Source organism: Cebus imitator, unplaced genomic scaffold, assembly GCF_001604975.1.
Source record: "Cebus imitator isolate Cc_AM_T3 unplaced genomic scaffold, Cebus_imitator-1.0 Scaffold403, whole genome shotgun sequence".
NCBI classification, from domain to species: domain Eukaryota; kingdom Metazoa; phylum Chordata; class Mammalia; order Primates; family Cebidae; genus Cebus; species Cebus imitator.
The window spans coordinates 150,435-157,168 of NW_016107718.1; positions in this window are offsets into that span (position 1 = coordinate 150,435).

Here is a 6,734-nt window from a genome sequence, read left to right on the forward strand (position 1 = left end):
AAGCCTTAAGTAGTCTTCCTAAACTTTCTAAGGCAGTGAGCAGAAATTAGCTATACAACTAGATATTCCTTCCACAGAAAGCAAAACAAAAAAGGGAAAAGAGGCATTCTCTAGGACTTTGCCAAAGATCTCTGGCAATCAAAAATTTCATTGTAAGGGAAGAAAAGACCCAGTTAGAAGACATGCTTGCAGCCACAAAGCATATGAAAAAATGTTCAACATCACTAATAATTAGAGAAATGCAAATCAAAACCACAATGAGATAACAGATAAAGAAAATGTGGTATATACACACCATGGAATACTATGCAGCCATAAAAAAGAATAAGATCATGTTTTTTGCAGCAGCATGGTTGGAGCTGAAGGCCATTATCCTAAGCAAAATAAATCAGGAACAGAAAACCAAATACTCCATGTTTTCACTTATAAATGAGTGCTAAACAACAAGAATACATAGACACAAACAAACAACACAGGGAAAAACAGAGACTGGGGCTTTCTTGAGAGTGAAGGTTGGAAGGAGAAAGAGGATGAGAAAAATATTGGGTACTATGCTTAATACCTGGGTAATGAAATAATCTGTACACCAAACTCCTGTGACATGGGTTTACCTAGATAACAAACCTACATATGAACCACTAAAATAAAAGTTTTTTTAAAAAGAAAACAAAAGAACAATGTAAAACACTCTAATGTTAAACAGAATTGGAAATATCGTGAACTCATGATTTTTAAGATTATATTTTTTTCTAGATGTACAGGCAGAAATGGCTAGAATCATGGCCAACGCAGTAGAAAAGAGCACCCTAGTGTCTAAATTCTGGGCTTTAATACCATTTCTCAGTACAATGAAGCAGGACTCCTTAAAGAAATATGTGATACCAAGTCTGGGGCAGGAGAAGCACAAAGTGAGCCAGGGAAATCTTATGCTAGAAAGTTGGGATCATTTTGAAGATTGATGGGGTCCTTTTAAAGGGAAACTCAGGCTAGCTTGAAATGGTTCCTACTGGGCTTAGCTGTGATGATATGAGCTTTGCAATGGGAAACATTAGCCTGGTGTGGTGTCATGCACTTGTAGTCCCAGCTGCTCTGGAGGCTGAGGAGGGAGGAAAGCTTGAGCCCGGGAAGTTGTGGCTGCAGTGACCCACGCTGGCACCACTACACCCCAGCCTGGGAAAGAGAGCAAGAACTTGTCTCAAAAAAAGGCAAATAAATAAATATTAAATACATTTTAAGTATATATATAGTCCATATATATGGTATGTATATATGTATATGTAAGTTCCAAATATTGATATGATCTTTAGTTAGAAGTCTTAAATTTATCTACTTAGACTGTAACCTCTGCAGAGCATGACCAAAAGTATAGATTTTGTATTTTAATCCCTTCAGCCATGGTCTTAGAGTGTATTACTTAATTACCTAGCTACTTAAGCAAATCTCCTTGGTCAAACCAACAATGTTCAAACATAATGAAAAAGAAAACTGGTCATTTTATGTAACTCTACGTAATTATAAAAAAGTGTTATGTTCACTCAACAGTGCTAAAAATAAAAATGCTAAAGGATACATCCCACCCTTTCTTTTAACCCAACACTGCCAGTGAGTTGATGATGATACCTTCTTTAGGAGGGAGCCCGGACATGACATAATTCACTCTGAATTTATCTAAAATTTCCATGAAACTAAATTTATTTTTAACCAATACCAACTATCTTAGAGATTTCTAAATTACTTTGTACAAAAATAATTCTTACATGTGAAGGATTGAAGAATGTGCCTCTTCGACATAAGAATTATTTTGAACTGAAGTCAATTAAAAAGAAACAGACACAAGAACAGCTCTCTGCCCTCCCCTTTCTACTGGGGGGGGGCAGGAATTTGAGACCGGCCTGGCCAACATGGTAAAATCCTATCTCTACTACAAATACAAAGATTAGCTGGGTGTGGTGGTGTGCACCTGTACTCCCAGCTACTTGGGAGGCTGAGACAGGAGAATCGCTTGAACCCGGGAGGTAGAGGTTGCAGTGAGCTGAGATCATGACACTGCACTCCAGTGTGCGAGACAGAGTGAGACCCTGTCTCAAAAACAAATAAACACGTTTACACTCTTATACATTGTTGAGAACCCCCAATAGCTTCTGTTTATGTGAGTTATATCTATTTACAATTATCTTATTAGAAACAAACACTGAGAAATATATGCAATATTTGTTAATTCATATGATATGCAGCTTCTTGGTGGCCCAGTGATCCCTGCCTCCTAGTCTTCATGCCCTGGTGTAATCCACTTCACTTGAGTGTGGACTGGACTTATTCGTTCCCTTGACTACAGCAGAAATGATGGAATGTTACTTCAGATAGTAGGTTACAAAAAGGCTGTGGCTTCTGTCTTGCTCTTTCTCTCTCTGAATCACCGTTTCTCTCTCTGAGGAAAACCAGCTACCATGTTGAGAGTTGTCCTATGGAAAAATCCATGTGGTAAGGAACCAATGTCTCTGGCCACATAGCAGTGAGGACCTGAGACCTGTTACTAGTCATATAGTGAGTTTAAAAACAGATCCTCACCCAGTGAAGCCTTAAGATGACTGTCGCCCCACTGACAGTTATAGCTTTGTGAGAGACCCTGAGTCAGAGATATCCAACTAAGCTGCACTTGGACATCTGACCCACAGTAACATTGAGATAATGAATATCAACTGTTTTAAGCTGCTAAATGTTTGGGTAATTTTTACATAGTAAAATATAACTAATACAATTCATTTAAAATGAACAATAACATTTTCCTTTTTTTCATTTTTTATATTTATTTATTTTTTATTGCATTTTAGGTTTTGGGGTACATGTGAAGAACATGCAAAATTGTTGCATAGGTACGCACGTGGCAGTGTGATTTGCTGCCTTCCTCCCCATTACCTATATCTGGCATTTCTTCCCATGCTGTCTCTCCCCAACTCCCCACCCCCCACTGTCTCTCCCCTGTTTCCCCCCAACAGACTTCAGTGTGTAGTGCTCCCCTCCCTGTGTCCATGTGTTCTCATCGTTCAACACCCACCTATGAGTGAGAACATGCGGTGTTTGATTTTCTGCTCTTGTGTCAGTTTGCTGAGAATGATGGTTCCCAGGTTCATCCACGTCCCTACAAAGGACACGAACTCATCGTTTTTGATGGTTGCATAATATTCCATGGTGTATATGTGCCACATTTGCCCTATCCAGTCTATCATCAATGGGCATTTGGGTTGGTTCCAGGTCTTTGCTATTGTAAACAGCGCTGCAATGAACATTCGTGTGCACGTGTCCTTATAGTAGAATAATTTGTAATCCTTTGGATATATACCCAGTAATGGGATTGCTGGGTCAAATGGAATTTCTATTTCTAGGTCCTTGAGGAATCGCCACACTGTTTTCCACAATGGTTGAACTAATTTACACTCCCACCAACAGTGTAAAAGTGTTCCTATTTCTCCACATCCTCTCCAGCATCTGTTGTCTCCAGATTTTTTAATGATGGCCATTCTAACTGGCATGAGATGGTATCTCAATGCAGTTTTGATTTGCATTTCTCTGATGACCAGTGATGATGAGCATTTTTTCATGTGTTTGTTGGCTTCATGTATGTCTTCTTTTGTAAAGTATCTGTTCATATCCTTTGCCCACTTTAGAATGAGCTTGTTTGTTTTTTTTCTTGTAAATCTGTTGGGAAAACTGGCTAGCCATGTGCAGAAAGCAGAAACTGGACCCCTTCCTGACACCTTTCACTAAAATTAACTCCAGATGGATTAAAGACTTAAACATAAGACCTAACACCATAAAAACCCTAGAAGAAAATCTAGGCAAAACCATTCAGGACATAGGCGTAGGCAAGGACTTCATCACCAAAACACCAAAAGCATTGGCAACAAAAGCCAAAATAGACAAATGGGACCTAATCAAACTCCACAGCTTCTGCATGGCAAAAGAAACAGTCATTAGAGTGAATCGGCAACCAACAGAGTGGGAAAAAATTTTTGCAGGTTACCCATCTGACAAAGGGCTGATATCCAGAATTTACAAAGAACTAAAACAGATTTACAATAATAACATTTTCTATGAAAAATAACTATTTTCTAAAATAAAAAATGTAGTAAGCTGAGGGATACTGTTTTCAATTTTGGAAATCTCTTCCATGTCTAGTACCATTGGAGACATTTGGTTCCTCATATCTGCTTCTGAATTTAAGCTGTTGCAGTACATTGTTTTGGGTGAAATATATGAAGAAAACCATGCTTTACACTGATAAGTAATTGTAAAAGAAAAGAGTGTTGTAACAGTTTTTCCAGATAGCAGTGGGCATTGCTCTTTGATCCTACAGCAGTACTTAACAGATGATGTCTTAGCACAGTGTTTCATGCCTGTAATCCCAGCATTTTGGGAAATCAAGGCAAGAGGATTGCTTGGTGCCAGGAGTTCAAGACCAGCCGAAGCAACATAGCAAGACTCTGTCTCTACAACAAATTTAAAAAATTAGCCTGGTGTGCAGGTGGCTGAGATGGGAGCAGCACTGAATCTAGGAGTCCAAAGTTGCAGTGAACTAAGAGCTAGAATTGTACCACTCCACTCCAAGCTGGCGGACAAAGACCCTGTCTCCAAACAAAACAAACAAAACAAAATGGTAGTTCCTTAAAGACTAGTTGCAACCTAGATACCATATCAATGAACTTTTTATGCTCTGTTATGTTAAAAGTGTATAGATCTATCTTGCACTTTGAATGGCTCATTTACGAATGCATAATTTTATAACATCATTTATTGATTATCTGAATAATATCGGTTCTCTCAAGATCTTTCACTGATATGTTTAGTTTTATAAGCCCCCACAAAAGCCCCAAAACGAAAAACCAATCTTTGCTAATATCACCACTGCTCTTATCAGAAAAGCTTTAAATATTAGAAACCTGTTATATTAATTATCTTTTGTTGCATAGCAAATTACCCGTAACTCAGCAACTTAAAACGATAAACTTTTATTATCTCACAGTTTCTTTGGGTAAGGAATCCAAGAATGGCTTAGCTAGATGGTTCTGGCTTGAAATCATTTAAGAGGTTGCAGTCAAGCTGTTGACTGGACTGTGGTCATTTTAGGACTCAACTGAAAGATGGTCTAATTCCAAGCTCACTCATGTGCCTTTTGGCTGCTTCAGAAGATCTACTCCCAAGTTCACTCCCATGGTTTCTGGCAAGCCTCAGTTCCTTACCACGTGGCCTCTCCAGAGGCTGCTTGAGTGTGTCCTCAGCTGGCTTCCCTCTCTCAGGGCCACCTCACAACCTGGTGGATTGTCCCATGGTGAGCAGTTCAAAAGAAAGAGGGGTGGCAGGGAAAGAGAAAGAGAGGGGGACACAGAGACACAGAGAGCAAGATGGTCCACTCAAGATGGGAGCCGCAGTCATTTTATAGCTAATCTCAATACGATAGCTCATCAATTCAGCCATATTCTAGTCATTAGAAAAAATTGACTCCACAATCAAGGGGAGGGAAAGTAATCTCCGCCTCTTGAAAGGAGCTGTATCAAAGAATGTATACCTATAGCTACAAAACCACCATAAATTATCAAGCTCATCATGCCGGTTGCAAGCTTTCCCAAGTTCTAATCTTCGCTTTAAAGCTCATTTTATCATTGGCAATAAACACTGTCAGTTGCTTTCCTTGAAATGACAGACTCGCTTCTTTTACATTTGAGAAAATATCTGCCAAATACCCAGCTCCTATAACCACAGTTGGGTGTTTTTATCAGTCATTCTTTCAAGTGAAAATGACATTCCATGGGAAAAAAAAAAAAACAGAAAAAAAAAAAAAAAAAAAAAAAAAAAAAAAAAGCAGCTTGTAGCTCAAACAATTATAGAAGTGCATTTCCTTGAGGCAATCATGTGTTTCAGTAAGCAGCAGAAGTGCCTATGTCTACTTCATATTTAATTATGTGGAATGTTAAAATGATGGATTCCCTGGGGTCACTATTTAATATACGTACTCAAGCTTCTTAAGTAAAACTGATTTCTTCTTTTCTCTTTTGGTACAGACTAGAGTGCTTGGAACTTTCCTTTGGGAGAATCACTGTGGGAAGGAGTAAATAAGGCAATGCTTCATGGAAAAAGCTGTGCCCTGAGATTAGATGGGAATTACATTTAGATTGGCAGAGTAGGAAACGTGGGAGAGGAAAATAAGCAAAAATGGTGGGCTGGAATGAAATGAGCATGTCAAGAGTAAAGAGAGGGAAGGCTAAGTTCACAGCCAGCTGTGGGCTTGACGCAAGCACCTGTGAAGGGAGCCAGTCAGATTCTCACAGCAGACTCCTGCTGAAGGGGCAGTGTCAGGCAGACTTCTAGAAGCTCAGGGACTAGATTGTTACCTGGCCAGAAACGCAGTAGAAGGCTCCCAGAAGGCTTCCAAGAGACAAATTACCTCGGGTTATTTGCCACTCCTAAGGGCACCAATGTCAGTCATAACCATGCAGTTAAGTAAGAACTTTTCCCATGTTACCTTTTCTCCTTCCCTCTTGCAGCATTGAAGAAGTAAAACGAGAAACTAATGAGGGAGAAGGGGAGCTTAGGAGAGGAAAAGCAGCTGAGTCTCCTCACTCCTCCACTGCAGACTTCCAAGCCTGGAGCAAAACTCAACTGGGAATGGGAAGAAGTTTTCAATGACATGAGATTAACATTTGTTTTATCACATTGAACTGGACTCCATTTACAAAAAA